The following is a 7195-nucleotide window of genomic DNA, read 5'->3' as shown; positions in this document are numbered from 1 at the left end:
TATCCATAATGGCTGCACCATTTTACACTCCCACCAGCAGTGCACAAGGGTTCCAAATTCTCTACATCTTCACCATTTGTATTTTGTTTTTCTTGATAGTGGCCATCCTAATGTGTATGAAGTGATATCCTATAGTTATTTTGATTTGCACTTCTCTAATGATTGGTGATGTAGAGCATCTTTTAATATATTTATTGGCCATTTGCATATCGGCTTTGGAGAAATGTCTATTCAGGTCCCTTGCCCATGCTCTAACTGGGTTCATTGCTCTTTTGAGAGATATTTGAGAATTATTTATTCTGGATATTAACCTTTTATCACATATATGATTCGCAACTGTCTCCCATTCTATATGGTGTCCTTTTACTCTATTGTTTTCTTTAATGTGCTGAAGTTTTTAGGTTCGATGTTGTCCCATTAACATATTTTTGCTTTTCTTGCTGGGGCTTTTGGTATCATATCCAAGAAATCATTGCCAAATCCAATGCCATCGAATTTTTCTCCTATGTTTTTAACTAGGAATTTTATAGTTAAAACTATAAAATTTTTTAGGTCTTAACTTTAGGCCTTTAATCCATTTTGAGTTAAATTTTGCATATGGTGTAAGATAAGGATCCAACTTCATTCTTTTGCATGTGGATATTCAGTTTTCCCAGTACCATTTGTTGAATAAACTGTCCTTTCCCCATTGTGGTCTAGGCACCCTGACAAAAATTATTTGACCATACATATGAGGGTTTATTTCTGAATTCTCTATTCTGTTTCATTGGTCTATGTGTCTGTACTATCACCTTTTTGTGGTTGTTGCAAAATTGTTCTCAGTTTGGACAGGGGAGCACCCATTCTTACTGGATTCTGGGTCATTTTGATCTGTTCCCATTTTCTGAGAACTTCCTTGCTTTTTGACATAAGATGTTATTACAATTATTATTATTATTATTATTTTTTAAAGATTGTATTCATTTATTTGACAGACAGCACAAGTAGGCAGAGAGACAGTCAGAGTGAGAGGAGGAAGCGGGCTCTCTGCTCAGCAGGGCTCGATCCCAGGATTCTGGGATCATGACCTGAGCCGAAGGCAGAGGCTTTAACCCACTGAGCCACCCAGGTGCCCCATATTATTATTATTGAGAGAGGGAGTGCGTGTGCACGCAAGCAGGGGTGGGGAGGAGCAGAGGGAGGAGAGAGAGCGAATCTTAAGCAGATTTCACACTCAGCTCAGAACACTAAGTAGGGTTCCAGCTCACGACCCTGAGATCATGACCTGAACTTTAAACAAAAGTCGACCACTTGAACAACTGAGCCACCCAGGCACCCCTACTCTGTTATGATTCACTTTGCCTGTAACAGCCTCAAAACCAGTCATTTCTCTAAGCAGCCCTAATTCCTTTTAGTGGATATGACATTTAGAAGTCAAGATCCAGACACTAGATATCCTCATTGGTATTAAAGTGTCACTGTTCCCAGACCCTCTGAGTAGATAGATATAGGAAATATATTACATAAAACTCCAATTAAAAAAAACAAACACAGGGTTCATTCAGTAATTCATCCTTTCTGTATTTTTAACTCCCTTCTCAGACAGTGAGAAACCTGTCTTCTATCTCCCTTTTCCTGTCTACTCAGTTCCCTTACATATAACTAATCTCCCATCTCTATTGTTACCGACTCTTTTTTTTTTTTTTAAGATTTTATTTATATATTTGACAGAGAGAGATCACAAGTAGGCAGAGAGGCAGGCAGAGAGAGAGAGAGAGGAGGAAGCAGGCTCCCTGCTGAGCAGAGAGCCCGACGCAGGACTCGATTCCAGGACCCTGAGATCATGACCCGAGCCGAAGGCAGCGGCTTAACCCACTGAGCCACCCAGGCGCCCTATTGTTACCAACTCTTATGCACACAAATATCTCATCTCCCTGGTTGGCTTCTGCCACTCTACACCAGTCCACACTCCTGCAGGGATGCCCTCCTCTTATCTGCTTAGCCTCTGACTCCCCACATTGGGTTACTTCCATACATGGATGTTCTCCTAATTGCACAGGCTGTGGCAACCCTTAACAGGCATTCTTTACCTTCCTCAGGATCTGGCTCTCCATGCCAAGGTGTAGCCCATCATGAACATTTTCTTCTTTTACTCTGGGCTGTTATGCTCTAAAAGGCTATTCCACAGTGTGGGCACTTTGGACTCTAACCTCGCCTCCCTATCTCCCCACACCACACACGCCCCCCCATCCAGGCTACTCCTTCCATATGGACGCCCTGCTAATGGCACTTGGGCTCCAACAGCCTATGTAAGGCTGCCCCCATGTGGGCAGCCTCATCACCCTGCTTGGCTCTGCATCACACACTAGACCAGCTACCGGGGAGCCCCTTTTCATCCTGCTCAGGTGAGACCAGGATGCCTTTTTCTATTCTCTGGAAGGTTTTATGTCATTAGTGTTATTTCTTCCTTAAATGTTTGGAAGAATTCATCTGGTGGTTTCTTTGTGGGAATTATGGAATTCAATTTCTTTTCTCCTTAAAAGATTTTATTTGAGAGAGAGAATGAGAGAGAGTGTGTGAGGAGGGGGAGGAGCAGAGGGAGAGGAACAAACAGTCTCTGCTCTGAACACGGAGACCAATGTGGGGCTCGATCTCACAACCCCAAGATCATGACCCAAGCCGAAATCAAAAGTCAAACACTTAATCAACTGAGCCACACAGGTGCCCCTCAATTTCTTTAACAGACAAAGGACTATTCACTTTTCTCAATTCAGTTTTGGTAAATTGGTTTTTGCCTGACAGAACTCGTATTAATTTTCCCATTTTCATTCCTGACACTGGTTAGTTTTACCTTCTTTCTCAAACTCTATCAGTCTCATTAAGGGCTAAGCTTTTTAATTACCTTTTCGAAGTACCCAATTGTTGACTGTGTTGATTCTCTGTTTAGTATTTACTAAGTTCTGCATTTATCTCTACAATTGCCTTCTATTCCTTTTAAAATTTCCTGTTGTTCTGGTATCTTATCAAGGTAGCTTAAATTGGCAGCTAGCAAATTTCTGTGAATATTCCTGGTAAATACTTTAGGCTTTGTGAGCCCTCGAGTAGTTCTCTTTATGCTGTTAGAGTACAAAAGCAGCCACAAACATACATATATGAATGCATGTAGGTCTGTTCCAATACATCTATCTACCAAAACAGGCAGGGGGCAGGATTTGACGGATGGGCCATATATTGCTGGCCCCTGGCTTAGACCATTATTATGTTTCCATTATCTGTCATTTCTCTTTTGTTCATATTTTGTCTTCCAGTTGTTAAATCAGGTTATTTTTGATTGAGGGACAGAACTGCACTCGAGTGCAGACTTTGAAACTCTGGATGATGTCAATCTTCCTCCAGATAACTCACTTCTGTTTCTGCCAGGCAGGCAGACTTACTTGCAGCACCTTTCATTCATATAGGGATTAAGACAATTTTGAAGCTGGATAAGCTTTCTGGGATCCCAAATAAAAACCTGATGTGTATAGTTTTTCCTTGCAGCCTTCAATTCTAATTTGTGTTCCTTTAGCCACATGCATGCTAAAAATTGTGTTTAGCTTCTAGTCCTCTTGGGCTCTATTTCCAGAATTGAAATTTTAGAATGTTTTTCAGAATCTCACATGGCAGACTCATAACTCCTTTCCTAGATTTTAACCCTGCAATTCTTCATGCATGCTTGCTTTTGATGCATTCAAACAGATTTACAATTTCTCCAGCTTTCCCAGTTGTTTTAGGTGAGAAAGTAGGCGCAATCCATTCAGTTTGCCATCAATGGAAACAGAAATCTCTTTGTACTAACCTAGTACACAGTGTGCCTTTTCAATGTAGAGATTGGAATCTTCAGTTCAGAAAATTATGTTGATTATCTATTTAGAACTTCAATTATATTAGGTTTTTTTTTTTGCCTGCCTCTTATTTCTGTAATTTTTTTTTAAGATTTTATTTATTTATTTGACAGAGAGAGAGATCACAAATAGGCAGAGACAGACAGAGAGGGAGATGAGGAGAAGCAGGCTCCCCGCTGAGCAGAGAGCCCAATGCGGGACTCGATCCCAGGCCCCCGGGATCATGACCCGAGCCGAAGGCAGCGGCTTAACCCACTGAGCCACCCAGGCGCCCCATTATTTCTATAATTTTAATAAAGCAATTATTTTTTAAACCTTTAAAAAACACTTATTGTGCTTCTTTTCATTTTATTTTCATTTCTATGATGGGTTTTTTCTTTTTTCATTCTGTCATTTCATATTTCATCTTCTATTATCTGGCCATCTGTATTTTTGTATTTGACACTGTTTTCTTCTACCACAGTAGTAACTGCTTCATTGACTGCAGCTTTAATTCATAGTAAATGTTTGACTGGTTGACTCCTTTCATTTGCAGGGTCTGGGGCAAGAATATAAACAGGAGCCCCTAACCATATGTCTAAATTTAAGAGTTATTAAACCGTAAAATGATGAAATAAAATATATTCAGCCCTTCTATCGCAACAAATATACTTTCAAAACAATGAAAGATGTGTAAAGCTATGGTTTTTATATGATTGAAATTTAGTAAATACCAGATAACTACATTTAACTATTACTGTACCTGTCTAGTGTTCTCTTGAGGGACCAGCAATGCTTGCATACAGCATAAAATAAGCACATTATTTCATAAGTTACATTACTTATCCCATCAATTTTATTTTTTTGCCTTTATTTCAGCACAATCATTAATCGTGTTATCCTATTTCCACATAATTTGCATTTCACTGACAGTAACAATCTTCAAGACTATGAATTTAAACAAAATCTTTTTTTTAATTTTTTTTAAAGATTTTATTTATTTATTTGACAGAGAGAGATCACAAGTAGGCAGAGAGGCAGGCAGAGAGAGAGAGAGGAGGAAGCAGGCTCCCTGCTGAGCAGAGAGCCCGATGCGGGACTCGATCCCAGGACTCTGAGATCATGACCTGAGCCGAAGGCAGCGGCTTAACCCACTGAGCCACCCAGGCGCCCAAACAAAATCTTTTTTAAAATTAACATACATGTATTATTTGTTTCAGGGGTACCGGCCTGTCATTCAGCAGTCTTACACAATTCAAAGCACTCCCCATAGCACATACCCTCCCCAATGTCCATCACCCAGCCCACCCTAAACAAAAGCTTATTCAAAGTATACAAAATTTGTAGAGTAAAAATTTGAACATAAAGAGAAGAAAATCAATGCTTGGCCCTTAGTGGGAAACTGCTTTGTTATGCAGGAATCTTTTACACTTGTGCTAAGTGTAGTCTTTTCTGTGTCCCCAAACTTCAGATACTCAAATCCTCCTTGCTCCGTGAAGCAATGTCTGTAGCAACACAACCGACAAACCTGCATATTTGGACACGGTTGTCTTTTGAAGATACTAGGCAGAGGATATGGAGAAGTGTTTCCCTAGGGTCTGAATGTGGTTATTCACAAGAGCAGAAGTGTAGTTACTAATTGCACTGTGTTGGCAATTAGCATTGGAGTCAAAGTGACAGTGCTGCCTTGTGTGTTCTTTAATATATTTGTGTGCCTGTGATATGTGGGTCCCTCTCAAGTGTGGGACCCAGAACAGGGACTCTATTTGTCTAGATCTATGGGTGGTGCTGGAGTTTGGTTATAATTTTCATCTTCTGCACAAAATTTTTTCTGGTTACTTTTTTTTTTGGTCTGATGCCAAGTTTTACTGCTCTACTCACATTTTTCTCTGTAGTATATTTGTATTAGTGCAGTGTCACCATATATGTTTGCTGGCTCTTTCTAAAGCTGTTATCTATCCCTTCTCCCCCACTACTCCAATAGTCTCCATTCGTACTTGTTTTCAATACCACTTACATCTTTTGCCATTTGTGGATTTGGGTCTATAATCCAGATTTACAGGTCAAATCGTCTGTCCCCTTCTGCAAACTACCCCACCCAAAAGATATGTTGAGGTCCTAACTCCAGGTAGATTATATGACCTTAGAAATAGGGTCTAGAAATAGAAATATTGAAGATAGAATCAGTTAAGAGTGAGTCACACTAGAGTAGGGTGGGCCCCTAATCCACTAGTGTCCTTACAGTCATGAAAAGTCAGAGACACTAAGGCAGAATGTCATAATGAAAGCAGGGACTAGAGTCATGCAAATGCAAGCCAAGGAGTGCCAAAGATTGCTAGCAAACCACCAGAAGCTAGGAAGAGAAAAGTACTGCCCTACAGTTTTCAGAGGGAGCATGACCCTACTAACACCTTGATTCTGAACTTCTAGTCCCCAGAACTGTGAGTCAATAAATTTGTTTTAGTGATGGTACTCCGTGACAGCAGTGCTAGGAAAATACTGCCTGCTTGTTGCTCTGGTAGGTGTCTAGAAGGTGGAAGGAACTTTGGATCTAAGCTGTCATAAATTTCACTGCCCACCATTCTCCACACTTACAAAAGAACTCTGTCACTAGAATTCCCTACGTGATTACCCCAAAAGGAATGTGTTCCTTTTGCTTACCAACCTACAAAGGATCCTGAATAAATATAGACAAGGAGTATTTTCATACATGTAAGCAAATAAACTTCTCCACAGTATAAGTGTGACTGCAATATGGAAGACTTTTGAGTGACTGTGAGCTTGTGTCCTTGCCAAGGGCTTACATTATTGGGAACAAAGGCTCTTTATAGGTAGATGTACAGTAAGTTCTGGTAAAAGTCATTATGCCTTCTAAGTCCCATATGAGACACAAGCTTACTGTGTGAGAGAAATGGGAAGCTCCATTGTTAGGACGATGGAAGCCTCATAGAGGTCACAAATCTAGAACTTTAGATTCTTCTGCTATTCCCTGACCAGTAACAGCTCATTGAAAAATATCTATTTTGCAAAACTGTGTACTTCTTGGGGACTTCAAGTTTATATAAGGCAGTAGGGGAAGGGGCTTTTCAAACAAGTGCAGAGGGCTTGGTCACTCTAAATCATCATGACACTTGGTTTGTGCAACACTCCAAACATCTATCAATTAGTAACATCCCTATCCAACTACTTCCCCGTTTATTTGCTGTTCACAGTATTCTTTTCAAGACTATCTCCTCTAAAAAAAAACAACAAAAAAATTTTTTTAAAAATTGACGATCTCCTTTCTTGTCTCCCACTCCCTTCCAAGTTCATTCCACTCATCTTTTAATGCTCACCACTCCTCTAAATCACACTAC

Source organism: Mustela lutreola, chromosome 8 (genome assembly GCF_030435805.1).
Source record: "Mustela lutreola isolate mMusLut2 chromosome 8, mMusLut2.pri, whole genome shotgun sequence".
Classification (NCBI taxonomy): domain Eukaryota; kingdom Metazoa; phylum Chordata; class Mammalia; order Carnivora; family Mustelidae; genus Mustela; species Mustela lutreola.
Note: the sequence above shows the minus strand (reverse complement) of the source record.